Below are 15364 nucleotides of genomic sequence, written 5' to 3' on the forward strand. Positions count from 1 at the left end.
TACTCTAGGGAATCTTCCCCACCCATGGATCAAACCTGTATCTCTTATGTCTCCTGTATTGGCAGGCAGATTCTTTACCATGGAGTCACCAGGAGCGCCCCCATACTACACTTGATCTTAGCCAAAAGGCCTTTCACACGTGAAAATGTTTGGGGTAACTTCCCTTCTGGAAGTTTTGTCTCTCTTTCTGTTTCACCATAAAAAATATTACCTTTTTTTTTTTCTTTAAAAGAACTCAAAAACAAACAGAAACACAAACACACAAAAAACCCAACTCTAAATCTCTGAGTACTTCAATTCATTCATGAGACTCTCTGGAAGTTTTCTTGTGAATAAATTAAAATACTTTTATGTCCATTTGTTTTTATGTTCATCATTAAAAATCATTTATAGATCCTTCTGGTACCATTGAAATTGAAAAATGAAAAAATTCCTGCCCTACAAATTCCTGTAAATAAATCTGTAATATAGGAAGGAAAACAAATAAATGAATAATAAATATCATATAGAGTTTTTTACCCTGATTACCCGTGAATGGCCCACTCTCAGGGCTTAGTGGACACAGGACAGGGGGCTAGAATGTTCTGAAAGGAGAAAGGACTAAAGATTACAAAGAATTAACATCATAACTGGCTTTTTAGGGACTTCCCTGGCTTCTTGTGAAAGACTCCTTGCTTTCACTGTAAGGGGCCTGGATTCATCCCTGGGCTGGGAACTAAGATACTGCATTGCACACAGTATGGCCAAAAAAAAAAAGAGAGAGAGAGAGAGAACTGGCTTTTTAGAGAGAACCAGTGCTTAGGACAATAAATGTGCACACATCACCAATGGGGTTCATGGAAGTGGCCGTGCAAAATAATTATATGTGTGAATTGAACACCTTCTATATGCTTTAGTAGTGTGTAAGGAACTTGGGGGACTGAAAAAATGTATCTATGAATATTGAACAAATGGAACTCAAACTTTAGAGATACAAAATGCTGGGGCTTCCCCAGTGGTGCAGAGAGAGGTAAAGAATCTGCCTGCCAATGCAGGACACACAGGAGATTCAGGTTTATCTCTGGGTTGGGAAAATCCCATGTAGTAGGAATGGCAACCCGTTCCAGGATTCTTGCCTGGAAAATTCCATGGACAGAGGAGCTTGGTGGGCTACAGTCCATGGGGTCACAAATAGTTGGACAGGGCTGAGTGTATGTGGTTGTGTGTGCCTGTGCATGTGTGCGCATGTGCGTGCACACACACACACACACACATAGTGCAGACATGAAAATAGAACAATAAGCCAATTTAGGATTGTAAGTGTTCCTAATGTTTATGGTGTGGCTGCTGCATCATGGTCTGTGGGGATAGCAATCCCTTCTTCTCTGCTTAGTCGCTGAGTCATGTCAGACTCTGTGACCCTGTCTATGGGATTTTTCAGGCAAGAATACTGGATTGGGTTGCCATTTCCTATTTCAAGGGATCTTCCCAACTCATAGCTAAGTTGGTAAAGAATCCACCTGCAATGCAGGAGACCCTGGTTGGATTCCTGGGTCAGGAAGATCTGCTAGAGAAGGGATAGACTACCCACTCCAGTATTCTTGGGCTTCCGTTGTGGCTCAGCTGGTAAAGAATCTGCCCGCAATGAGGGAGACCTGGGTTCGATCCCTGGGTTGGGAAGATCCCCTGGAGAAGGGAAAGGTTACCTACTCTAGTATTCTAGCCTAGAGAATTCCATGGACTGTATAGTCCATGGGGTCGCAAAGAGTCAGACACAACTGAGCAACTTCCACTTTCACTTTCCCAACTCAGGAATCAAACCCACATCTCCTGCGTCTCCTAAATTGCAGACCAATTCTTTACCTACTGAACTACCAGGAAAACCTGTTTTTAGTCTATAAAGTCTATTTGAGAATATAAAACATACATAGAGGAAAGCTTAGCATTTTAGATAGTCCATAAAATTAATAAGAATGCATTAGAGATAAGCACTGTGAACACTACGGAGTGGGAAAAAGAAATCATCACTAGTTAAGGAGAGAAAAGAACCCTGAGGTTGTAATGGTCTCCTTGGACCTGCTACTTCTCTTCTTTGTGGCCTGGTTTGGGTTAAGGATGAGTTCAAACCATCAGACACTACTGATAGGAGTGGATATTGTCACACTCTTTCTACAGATGCCAAGTGAAGTGAAGTCGCTCAGTCACGATATCCACTCCTATCAGTAGTGTCTGATGGTTTGAACTCATCCTTAACCTCTTGCTTACAAGATTAGAATGTGCAATGCCATTATCTCTAAATCTGGGATGTGTGTGGAATGTCTGGAATGGAGGAGGAGATTTTAGTGTTTGGTTCTGGCCGGTCCAGCCAGGACTTGTGTTTCTGACCCTGTCTGATTGAGTGGATGGCCTGTCAGGGCCACAGACCACAGTCCAAGAGGTATGCACTGTGCCTTTCTGACAGATCTGTGAAATTTTGGCATTTATTGTTGCATTATTGCTGTAGAGTCCAAAAATACATGGTCATCATGATCACATACTAATCTTACCTGTGTATAATAGGTGAAAAAAATGTTGGAAAGTAGACAATCTACTGAACTATTGATAACATTTTTAAACCTAGCCATTTTACTTTACTTGTAACTTTCTTTGGGAAGTTATAGTGTTCTGGGAGACATACTGTTTTAATGTGTGCGCTATAGTAGCATTTAATACATGTACAGTGTTGTGCAACCATGACTATCCAGTTCTAGAACATTTCATCATCATTCCCAAAAGGAAACCCCTGCCCATTCAGCAGTCACTCCACATCCTGTCTCCCCAGCTCCTGGCAACCACTAATCTGTTTTCTGTTTGGTTTTTGATGTATATACTTTGATGTCATAGGTTGCAAAATAACGGAAGTACTTTGGTTTGATTTTTATTGCTCAGTTTATACAGTGGTATAATAATACTTTTCTATTCAATTTGTTAGACTCATTTTCTGATCAGGTGAACTTTTTTTTAATACATTCACCAACATATAGAGTTTATTTAGGGATGAGTAGCTGTATGTTAGAAATTTTCTTTAATATTAATATATTGGTGATTTTATTAACAGACTAAAAAACTCACAAAATTGTTATAGAAATAATTAGGTTAAGTATTTTCTTATTGTGAAACATCAAAGTAAAAAGCAATGCAGAGTAACCAGGAATTAACATATCATCTAAATGAAAATACATCCTAAATTACAAGGATAAAAATTCCATTTTTTCCTACTAGATAATCTACTCTGAGGCTAAAGAAAAAATACTGTTACAAAATAATGTGTGACTTTGTTCAGGTTTAAAAAGTAAGTGCATTGATGATAAACGATGTTATAATTTATTTAGAAAAGCATTTGTACTTTTTCCTTAAAAAACAGTAGTGATATTTGAATACTAATTATAGTCTTGATTAGTGGTCTTGATATCTGTTGAAAAATATGTTTTATTGATTTCCTCTGTGCATGTAGTTCCCTTATGCCTTTTAAAAAAAATGTTTGGAGGGCAGAGTGCTTATAGATAAGCTCTTTCACAGTGAGGCCCTTTGAAACAAAACCGTGTGGGCAGATTTAATGCGGAGCATATTTGGAATGAAATTTGACTTTAAGTTTAGTGAGGTCTGGAGTCAGACTATGTGTTAGTCACTCAATTGTGTCTGACTCTTTGTAATCCCATGGACTGTAGCCCTCCAGGCTCCTCTGTCCATGGAATTCTCCAGGCAAGAATACTGAAGTGGATAGTCATTCCCTTCTCCATTGGATCTTCCTGACCCAGGGATCAAACCTGGGTCTCCTGCATTGCAGGCAGATTTTTTTTTTTACCATCTGAGCCACCAGAGAAGTCCCAAGAATTCTTATTCACATCTTTGAATATAATATATTATGAGGTTAGGCGAAGTTGTATACGGGTTGTGACTACTAAGTAGAAAAGCAGATATTACATTGTCTAGTTCCTATGATTTTTAGAAGATATTTAGTTGTTGATTATGGTGTATTTTCCATGGATTCTAACCTATGCCTACCTACCTTTTTTTCCATGGACAGAGGAGCTCTCCAAAGAGTATATGAAAATGCCTACTTTACAATTTTAACAACACTGGAGTCAGACTGCTGAGGTTCAAATCCTGCCCCTCAGTTGAACTACTTCATTGACAAGACTCAAAATTTTTCCTATCCTTAAGTATTACTATCTTGCAGACAAGTAGAGTGCCTGTTTGTGGGCTGTTATGAGGAAGGGTGAAAGAGGGCCTGAGAAGCTGAGTGTTCGGTATGTGGGGGCCCCATGACAATGACAAAGCATTCTTTATCTGAATATTAAAATGTTAGCTCAACACTTGTATAGCTCATTAGGAGCAATTTTATTGTCAACAACCTATGACAAAACTGTTCCAACCCCTCTCTGTAAGTATCCACATACCATTTGTCCTTTGGATGTTGGCCATTATTGTGATGTTTTTGTCATATAGATGCATCCATGCATGCTAAGTTGCTTCAGTCATGTCCAACTCATTGCAACCCTATGGACTGAAGCCCACCAGGCTCATCTATCCTTGGAATTCTCCAGGCAAGAATACTGGAGTGTGTTGCCATGCCCTCCTCCAGGGGATCTTCCAGACCCAGGGATGGAACCCTGATAGGAGGCACCTAAAAATGAAGACTTTTGATAAAAAGTTTGATAACTTAATGCAAAGAAGGTAAATGACTGTTTTCTCTGCATTATTCATGGTGATCTTCATATAAGGTATCAAATCTTATTTTCATGCTTTTGATTTTAAAGTCAGGAAAATCATTTTTACAAAGAAAATATAATAGTATGAAGTCCAGAATATTACAGAGGAAAACACATTACTCACTGCTGGTGAAATTCTGGAGGGAAGTGTGTGTGCATTTAAAATTCACCCAAGATGAGAGAAACACCCAGGGGAAAACATGCACATCACAGGCAAGGTATTCTTAAAGGGTGTCTGTTCTAGAGTTTGACCAAGTGGAAGAGCAAATTATTGACTGGGAATTATATTTGCCCCTTGCCCAGAGACCTCACAAGGTAACAACGTGTCTCCATGAAAACAGCATCTCCACTGTGTCTCTGCTTACCCTGCCTTTGCGTTTCCGCTTAGCCCAGCAGAGACACTGGCAGCACCACCCAGGGCAAACAGTGTTTGGTTTCTAAATAAGGCACAAAGCTGAAAATACATAAAAATGGAGTGGATACTAAATCAATAAGAGTCCTGCATCTTCTGTCCATGCTTTGTGGTGATGATGTCTCTGTCTTTGTAGAGCTCATAACCCAAAATCTTGAGAGCCAAGGAAAATAATGTTTAACTCTCCAACTTATTTACCTCTTCAACTAATGTTTAATTATTAACTATTTCCCAAGAGGAAGCCACATGAAAAAAGCCAGTTTTTTCATGAGGAAAAACCCTCATGAAAAAAATCTCAAAACTTTTTCATGTGACTCACTCAGAATCCCTTTAAAAAAATAGACACACACACACACACATACATATATACATACGCACATACATATATAGTTTAAATTGACTGATAACTTGCAAATTAAAAAACATTTTAATTGATTTACCTTTTAAAAAACGATATTGAATATCATTTTACTTTCTGAATTATTTACTATGAAGGTCTGCTTATATTCTGTTTGGGGCATTGTATATTCAGTCACTAAATCACGTCTGACTCTTTGTAACCCTGTAGACTGCAGCTCGCCAGGTTTCCCTGTCCTTTACTATCTCCCGGAGTTTGCTCAGATTCATGTCCATTGAGTTGGTGATGCTATCTAGCCATCTCATTCTCTGCTGCCCCCTTCTCCTTTTGCCTTCAATCTTTTCCAGCATCAGGTATGGCCTAAATCAAATCCCTTCTGATTATGGAGGTGATGAATAGATTCAAGGGACTAGATCTGAAGAACTATGGACAGGGATTTGTAACATTGTGTAGGAGGCAGTGATCAAAACCTTCCCAAAGAAAAAGAAATGCAAGAAGGCAAAGTGGTTGTCTGAAGAGGCTTTAAAAATAGCTGAGCGAAGAACAGTACTGCATTTGAAAGTCTTTTGTGGCTTTGAGGCATTGGAAATCCCAAAGTATGGTGCAGGCACTGTGCTGAGGACTTTATACTAACTTAGTAAATTTTCACAGTAAACCCCTGAGTATTCATTATTCCACCCGATTTCACAGATAAGCATCTAAGATAGACTGAGGGTAAGTAACTGGCCCTGGATCACGCAGCCACTCAATGCTAGGAATCAGCCCAGGTGATCAGCTCTATCTTGCTAGATTGCCCCACATGTAGCAAAAGTAGCAATTTGAATTTTAAGACAGGGAAGTGATGCCATAATTGTATTTCTAAATCACAAAAGGAATAAAGTAATCACATCATAATTTTCCGTTTTAAAATATAAAAGTGCATGAGGCTTCAACAGGCCTCACCTCAGGCTCAGTGCAACAGGAGAACTCTCTGCAGATGGAGGCCTGACCCACATTTCCCCCTTTGACATTTCTTACTTTGCTTTTAATTTTGCATCTAAGCTAGCAGAGCTCTATCCCCTAAGCTCTCCTTTTCTCTCCCTAGACTTAATTACTGGGATGGTGGCTGGTGGAGTTCCTAGTCTGTGCCTTCTCTCTTGCTGGAGTGGAAGGGACTTGTTGGTTAGGTGTTCAAGGGGACCCCCTGCTCTGAGGACCCAGCCCTGACTGGGCCTGAGGGTCTGGGGGAGGCTGGGAGATGTCCTGCAGTGAAAAGATGGCATGGTATCTCTTGTCAGAATTTAGATTCTGAGGGAAGCTGAGTTTGTCGAGGACAGCCAGACCAACAAAGCATATGAAGGAAAAATAACAGTGAGATGTGCTTTAAAGACAATTAAAATAGGGTGATGTGATAGCAACTGGCTTGTTACTGTCGATGAGATCCAAAGTCTTCATGAGAAACTGAGATCTCAGGGATGAGGAAGGTTTAAGGAAAAAAAGCCTCCTGGGTCTTGGGAAGAGCAAAGGCAAAGCTGCTAAGGCTGGGAGAACTCGTGGATGACAGACCTTCAAGAAAGCCAGGGCTGCTGGAGCACAGGAGGGGGATGGAGTGAGGGGTGTGTGTGCAGGGGAAGCTGAGGAAAACGGTGAGAGCCAGAGAGGCCGGTTTTGTTGGGCTTCATTTACCAGGGTGAGGCATTTGGGATTCATTCTTAGAGCTGTAGAAAGGCTTCAGAGGATTGAAAATGGAATAAATGGAAAGAGTTTGTTTTAAAATGATTACCATGGAAGTTTCGGGAAGAGATTGGATTGCAGCATGAGCAAAGAAGCAGGAAGACCTGGATTGCAGGTGGGAGTGGGTGGTGGGTTGACTGGGATAGTGGTGGTGGAAATTAAGTCTATGGTTTCAGTGTCTATTGTGGGTTAAATGGGTGCAGAGAGGGAAAGAAAGGGCTTACATTTAATTATTAGATTTTTGGCTTTAATGGGGCTGTTTATTGAGCTAGGAAGACTAGGGAAGGAGAGACAAAGATTTCACTTCCAGCATTGTCAAATCTAGGATGCCTAATTAGACAGCAAACAGGAGGTGTAAAGAAAATGGGCAGAAACACCCAGGTAGGGTGACCAGGCAATTGGCTGTGCACCCAGGGCCACCTTCAAGAGTGAAAGGAGGGTAGGGTGGGATTTGAATTTTAAGTACTAAAGCTGGGACAACAGAGGCCAGACGGGACTGTCTTGGCAAAGTGGAATGTATGATATGTGGGAATCCACTTCCAGGCAAAGATTTCAGGATTGACAATATCAGATGTTTAGAATACTACAAAGATGTCAAGTGAGATAAGAACAAAGAAGAGGTCCCTTCAGTATCCATAGAAGTATACAGATGGTGTATCACTGGTGATAATAAAAACCATAGGATAGCCTTATCTTAGTGGGGTTAGGGATAGTGGCAGGGATTAATGGTAGCCAGACGGGTATACACTTCTGAGTGGACATGAAGTAGGGAAGTAGGGATGGAAGCCATAGGTACTCTTTTAAAGAGATTTTGCTGTGGAGAGGTTGGTGAAAAATATCTGGAGTGCTATAAGAGACCATTGCTGGCTGCTCCTCAGTCAGTTCAGTTGTGTCTGACTCTTTGTGACCTCATGGACTGTAACCCACCAGGCTCTTGTGTCCACGAGATTTTCCTGACAAGAATACTGGAGTGGGTTGCCATGCCCTCCTCCGGGGGATTTTCCTGATCCAGGGATCGAACCTGCGTTTCCTTCATCTCCTGCCTTGGCAGGCGGATTCTTTACCACTGAGCCACCGGGGAAGCCCAAGAGACCATTGATTCTCCTCTCCTCAAAACTGGAAAGCAAGCCCCAGAACTTCCCAGTGGAGGTTCTCAGTTTTATTTTAGACTATGATTTCATTAGTTTCAATATTGTACTTGTGGAAAAAGAAATAACCACCTCTATTAGTGAAAATAATGGTACATGCAATTTTGGATCAAAATTTCTGTTGTTTTTATTTGAATGATGTGTATTTGATTTTGAACTTCCTAGAAAAATCTAAATTGTTGCAAAGATGAGCTTTAACTTATAAAAGGACCAACTACAAAATACACCCTTTCAGATTACAATGCGTTCACATCAGGGCTCGTGTCTTTCTGGAGAAGTGGAGTGAGCCTGTGCAACTCAATCAAGTATCAGCTTCCATTGGCTGTATCAGTGTTTCCTTGGTAGGAAATGGTGCTTGTCTTGAACCAACTGGAGCATCTGCAGGGAATTTTCCTGTTTCTTTTTTCTTTTTACAAATTTTAAAAGCCTGATCTTTTCTCTGAATCTGATTTTTATATACCCAACTTTCTTCAAACTATCCGGAAATAATTTTTTCCTTAATATTATATAGATGTGTTTCTTAACTAACATCTAATAATTATTTAGTAAGATGTTGCTTAAAATCTTTTAAAAATTACATAGGTTGAGAATCTGCAAGCAGTTATAACTTTATAAAGGAGACACGTTGAAATTTTCTATTTTAAAACTGCTTGTAAGGAGTTATTTTTAAAACTACTGTGTAAAATACATTCTTTTCAGAAAAAAGACCTGTGAAAACATTACATGATCATTCCTGGAATGATGTTGTAAGACCAGTGAATTCCTTCTTTTATGTACTTGCCAGAAGTAAGGACTACCTGGCACTTAACACATGATAAACAGAAGAGTCAGTAACAGAACAGGACAGTCTGTGTAACATTCTAAGTAGCCAATAGAACAGTACTGTTTCATAGAGACTTTCGGAAAGAATTGTAAGTATATATGATTTGTAAAACTTTTAATTTCACATTTTCTGATCACCTGCTTTTAAAAATGGTCTGATATTGTCCTATGAACTATTATTACTCTTAAACATTTTTTAACATGTGTGGGAACTCATTTAGTCAAAATTTTTATAGAAAGGGCTGAATTATACTTACGGGTTTTTGAATTGGTATTTTTTTTTTTTTTTTTTGAATTGGTATTTTGGAGAGTAAATCACTTAATTTATTTTCCTTGACACAAATATACAGCAATGATGTAACTTACACTTGTTGGAGAAGAACAAAAATTTAATGTTTAATTCACTAAACTCCATGTATATATAAAATTAATTACTGCTGTTCATTTCTGCTCTTGAAACTTTCAAGCTTGAAGATGCAGTAAAGTTTCTTCTATCATGAACATTTCAATAAGTCGACTGAGCGACTTTCACTTTCACTTTGGGCTTCCCTTGTGGCTCAGCTGGTAAAGGATCTGCCTTCGATCCCTGAGTTGGGAAGATCCCCTGGAGAAGGGGAAGGCTACCCACTCCAGTATTCTGGCCTGGAGAATTCCATGGACTGTATAGTCCATGGGGGTTGCAAGAGGACACGACTGAGGGACTTTCACTTTCAGTAAGAATGTATGGTAATTACACTTATCTAGAGTTTTCACTTTTACAAAGCACTAATCACTATCTTTTTAAATACAAGAACCTTATAAACATTCTTTGGATGTTTTCTTCACTCAGTATCAGTAAACAAGAAAGCTGAAATTCAGAGGTGTGAAGTTATCTAACAAGAGAAATTCAAACTAGAATGTAGTATTTTGATCTCTACATTTGTGCTCTTCACTTATACCTTCTTGGCATGGGGCTTGTCTGTGTTAACATCCCTTAAGGTTGTGAGTAAAAATAGCATTTAGTCAAATTTACCTGAATTAAAAAAAAAAAACAAAAACGCCAATGATTAACACAATACTTTTAGAGCAGACCCTGAATGTAATATTAACTCTGTCAGCATATGATGTAAGAAAGTCGCTATTGGAAATTCTGACTTGGCTGGTACTTGATTACATACAACTTTACTCACTTAACTAACCAAAGAATACAACCTGACTCATCACTTTGCTTAGAGTACTGTACTTTTGTAAAAATGTGGAAATATGATTTGTACAACTTTTAAAATAATTTCACATTTTCTAATCATCTGCTTTTTAAAATGGTCTAGTATTTTCCTTTGAAAATATTTTTTCTTTTTAAAGATTACACTCACTTCATCGCTAAAATAGATGCCTGGCATTATGTAATCTTAGACGAAATGTGAAAATGAGTCTTTTTGTATATGCTGAAATTTGGGGGTAGATATCTATGGAGGTTTGATGACTTAAATAATAAGATGAAGAAAAATATGAGCTACTGTTGTCTTGTAGGGGAAAGTATCTTTTTCCAGCTTTGAAAGAAAGAAAGTGAATTCGCTCAGTCGTGTCCGACTCTTTGCGACCCTATGGACTGTAGCCTATCAGGCTCCTCCGTCCATGGGATTTTCCAGGCAAGAGTACTGGGGTGGGGTGCCATTGCCTTCTCAGTTCTCCCTTAGCCACTGTTAAAACCATTTAATGTCTGTTTCTCCAAGTTCAGCTATATAGATTCCACATGTAAGTGATATCATAAATATTTGTCCTTCTCTGTCTGATTTATTTCACTTAGCATAATGGCCTCAAGGTCCATTCATGTAGTCACAAATGACAGAATTTCCCTTTTTCTCCTAGATGAATTGTATTTCATTATATATATGGAATATTATGATATATATACACCACCTCTTCTTTATCCGTTCATCCATTGATAGATACTTTGATTTCATGTCTTAACCATTGTACATAATGTTGAAATAAATATATGAGTACAGATATCTCTTTGATATCCTCTTTTATTTCCTTTGAATATATACCAAGAAGTGAGATTGCTAGATCATATGGTAGTTCTATTTTTAAGTTTTTGAGGAAGATCCACATCGTTTTCCATAGTGGCTGCACCAATTTAACCTTTCCATCACAGTGCACAAAAGTATTACTTATAGGTGTTTAGTAGTTAAAGAAGTCTTCTTAGAAATGATAAGACTATAGAAACCGTAGGGAGTAGAGAAAAAACAACAATTATCTGTCCCTAGGAAAGATTTTATGTGTTTCAGATTATAAATCAACATGCTATTATAAAATAGATCTTAAACCTGAAAAATAATTTGTTTGATAGAATCAAAGTGGTTGTATTTTTCACAGTGGCTATATTTCTAAATACCTTGTAGAACTCTGACTTGCGTAATTCAAATTTAGTTTTTCTCATAGAAATAAGTACATGAGATTTATATTTTTCTAATTTTACTCACAAAGAAACATGATCATACCTAAGGTTCACATAAGTCAAAACTATAGAAAATGCACAATATTTTATTTTAAAGATCAAAAAGATATGTTATTATCTCCTTCTGGTTAATTGCTGCTAAGCACACACTGAGGATTAAAAACTAAACAAATCCATTTATCCATGTAAGCCATGAGGTCAGATAGTTGAGACTATAAATAGGCAGATTTAATGATGCCATTAATAAGGAAGTAGAGAGAGTACTTCTAGGGTGTCTTGTTTACTCCCACTAGGCATATGCTCTTTAGAAAGCAAATTACTGAACCAGATGGAATAAGGGAAAAGCTAAGGTGAGTAATAGAATTATTTAACCCAAAGTCATTATACTTTCAGTATTAAGAATATAATTATATTCCATGTTCATGTTTGAAATGATTATGCATTAATCTTTAGAATTAAATTTGGGTGAGTGTTTTCTGCGGAATCTTGGACTTATATAGTTATGACTTTAAATGGAATGTGAGGATGCGTTCTTCTCACTCATTAACTGTCAAAACAAAGACAAGAGTTACTTGTACAAAGACAGATTGCGGTGGTTAGTCTATAAACCATACACAACTAGAAACGCATGTTTTTTGAACCCTACTGTTTCAACCTTCCCACAATGCTGTCCCTTGTAATGACTAGCGTTCCCCTCTTTCCTTTTTATTAAACTTCAGCCTATAGGCAATTCTGTTATTAAATAAACTCTCAAGTCATATGGAAATTCCACTGATGGTTCTGTTTGTCAGAGTAATTTGTTTGTTAATCGTTTTTATTAACATTTATAAAATATGTACCTACCCATTTTTTTTTTCTCAAAGAGAAACTCTTTGGAAAACAATGTAAAACTGTTGTATAAACAAACAAAAATGATGAAGTATTAAAGTGATGACTGATTACATTTGATAAGGGCTTTTTTTTTGTTTGAGAATTACTCTCATGGAATCACTAAAGATAGTTTTCCAGTTTTCACAGTGAATTGGAAAAAAGGTTGTTGGTCAAAGTTAATTGTCATTTTTTGAAGTGCAGATACATTATATCTCATCTAATTCATGAAAACATGCAATAGTTTATCATGCAATAGTTTATAAAAGAGAAATAGAAAAAAGGTTAGTTTTGCTTGTGAGATAAAATATAACATTCTTTATCTTTTCTAGTCGTTATTTTTTTTACATTTTTAGTTTTCCTAAATGTAAAAATAACATGGGACTGGTGCTTAAGAAATTTAGGGGACAAAAAGAATGTAATGGTCTTTTTGTGAGATCGCTGCAATAAATACATCTAATACGTTTTTATTTTAGGGTCAAAAAGTGAATGTGTTGTTATTATTTTAGCTCCTTTATCTTGGCATTTATCATAACAGGACCACACCTATTATACCAGAATTCTTCTGCTAAAAAAAAGTTGTTTTAATGGCTTTGATATTCTAAGAGCTATTTTTGAACAAAATCTTTGCTAAGACTGTGCTGTATTGACCACCAGTACTTGGCATGTTATATATGCCTTTGTTTCTAGTTCCACCTATTTCCTCAGGGAAAGTTTATATAAATGAGACTACTGTATATTTCTTTGTCATTTCCTTCTGTTGTTTCTCAGGAGGAAGAACTGCAATGGATTTTATTGTATTTCTATGGTAAATTAGCTACCTTTTTGTGGAAATGAATACATGGTAGTTGGGAAGGCCTGGAATAGTATTTTGGGTTGCTTAAACTATGCAGATGACACAAAACTTACCTTTTAGCATGTGAGTAATTTCCTATTTGAAAGGATTGTGGTTTTATAGAGCACAAAGGCACGGTTCTGATGAAGTTAGTCTTTAGCATATACATGTCTCAGGGTTTTCTTTTGCTGAGTCAGTGCTTCTTTCAGTGAAAATAAATTGTATTTATTGGATAGAGTCATACAGTGTTTTTTCTTTTCAAACTGTCACTTTAAGTAGAATTTTAAGACTTCAGTAGTTGTTTGACCAGTACTGGATGTACATAGTAGGAGATTCAGCAACAGAATGGCATCAGAGAAAGGAAACAAGCTTGGAAATGAACTGTTGTCATTCAGTCTCTAAGTCACATCCAACCAACTCTTTGCGACCCCATGGACTGCAGCACACTAGACTGTCCTTCACTATTTCTTGGAGTTTGCCTAGATTCATGTCCATTGAATTGGTGATGCTATCTAATATCTTATCCTCTGCCACCCTCTTCTCCTTTTGCCTTCCATCTTTCCCAGTTTCAGGGTCTTTTCCACTGAGTCGGGTCTTTTCCACTGAGTCAGCTCTTTGCATCAGGTGGCCAAAGTATTGGCGCTTAAGCTGCAGCATCAGTCCTTCCAATGGATATTCAGGGTTGATTTCCTTTAGGATTGACTGGTTTGACTTCCTTGCAGTCCAAGGGACTCTCAAGAGTCTTCTCCAGCACCACAATGAACAGTATGAACAGGCAATAAGATAGTCTAGGTGCTGAATAATTACCTGTTGTATGGGAGTGTATGCGGGGAGACCTAGTGTTTCTTTGTCTCCTGGTTCAGAGTCTTTCTCCTGTATCATTACCTTTAACTTATGATTACTACATTAAAAGTGCTCATTTTAATTAATTAATCTATGATTTGATTTTTTTCACAAACTGAAATATAAAATACATTCTTATTTGCTGATGATTATGGGAAACTACGTATAAAATAATTTCTTGGGAAGAGTTGCCTGACAATGTAAGAAAACACTAACAAATATAAATGACTTTCTGATAGATGGAAGGAGTCTAAGTGTTGATTGGTTATTTTTATACATTGCTTAAAGACGATCAGAGTTTTGTAGGACTGAGGATAATTTATTCCTTTTATAAGTTTTTCTGTGAATCAGGGTCAAATGGTCAAAGGAAATTGTCATTTCATACCAAATACATCAAATATCCTATCCCAGTATGCTTCTAAGAAATTTGGATATTTTTTAGAAAATTAGGAAGATGGTTAAGCACCTGATGCGCATGTGTACGTTATTTATCTGAAAGAGAGAATCCATTCATTGAACACTATTTTATTAAGCACCTTCTCTGTGCCCAAAGTTTCCTAGATCCTTCAGGATATAGCACTAAAAAGAGAGTAAAGTGCCTTGACTCAGTGAGCTCCCATTCACTAATCACTAATCAGAAATGTGACCATGTACAACAAGCCATTTGAACATGACCATCACTGTATGAAAAGGATATGGTCTGTGAACGAGGGTCTTTTGTTTAGTGTGCCACTATATGCTTACAACAAATAAACACCTTAAAGATAATTAAGGAGATAGGAAGGACAACTCTTTCACAGAGGCCTTTATCTCTTTGTCAGTATTCTTCGTCAATAAATATTATTTGGTTTTAATTTCATGGTGATTTTTAGTTATGATGGCATAAATACAGTTTTTAATAAATTTTTACTTCCTTTGGTGAAGTTGTTTACTTGAGGACTGAAAGGAGTCATTAAAACACTTAATTAATAGAAATGGATTGTTTCTGGGGGAGGTATCAGTTTGGGACCTTGGGATTAACAGATACACTCTGCTGTGTATAAAACGGATGGACTGCAGGGGCCTGCTGTGTGACATAGGAAGTATTTTCAGTGTCTCATGGTGGATGGGAATCTGTAAAGAATGCGCGTGCGCATGTGTGTGTGGGGCTGAGTCACTTGTTGTACACCTGAAGTATTGTGGGTCAACTATACTTC

At 37.6% G+C, this 15364-nt stretch overlaps 1 protein-coding gene across 5 annotated transcripts in view; it reads left to right on the forward strand.

Moving 5' to 3' along the window:
* Positions 1-15364, forward strand: part of COBLL1 (cordon-bleu WH2 repeat protein like 1) — a 167905-nt gene that overhangs the window by 66365 nt on the left and 86176 nt on the right. Inside the window, exon 1 of one of the 5 annotated variants that reach the window (XM_059878201.1) lies at positions 9201-9272. The exons of the other annotated variants lie outside the window; for them this stretch is intronic. The gene's annotated coding sequence lies outside the window, so the exon portion shown is untranslated. Of the gene's footprint in view, positions 1-9200; positions 9273-15364 lie in introns of those variants that run through there. 5 annotated transcript variants of the gene reach the window in all.

The sequence above is a fragment of the Bos taurus genome, chromosome 2 (assembly GCF_002263795.3).
Source record: "Bos taurus isolate L1 Dominette 01449 registration number 42190680 breed Hereford chromosome 2, ARS-UCD2.0, whole genome shotgun sequence".
NCBI classification, from domain to species: Eukaryota; Metazoa; Chordata; class Mammalia; order Artiodactyla; family Bovidae; genus Bos; species Bos taurus.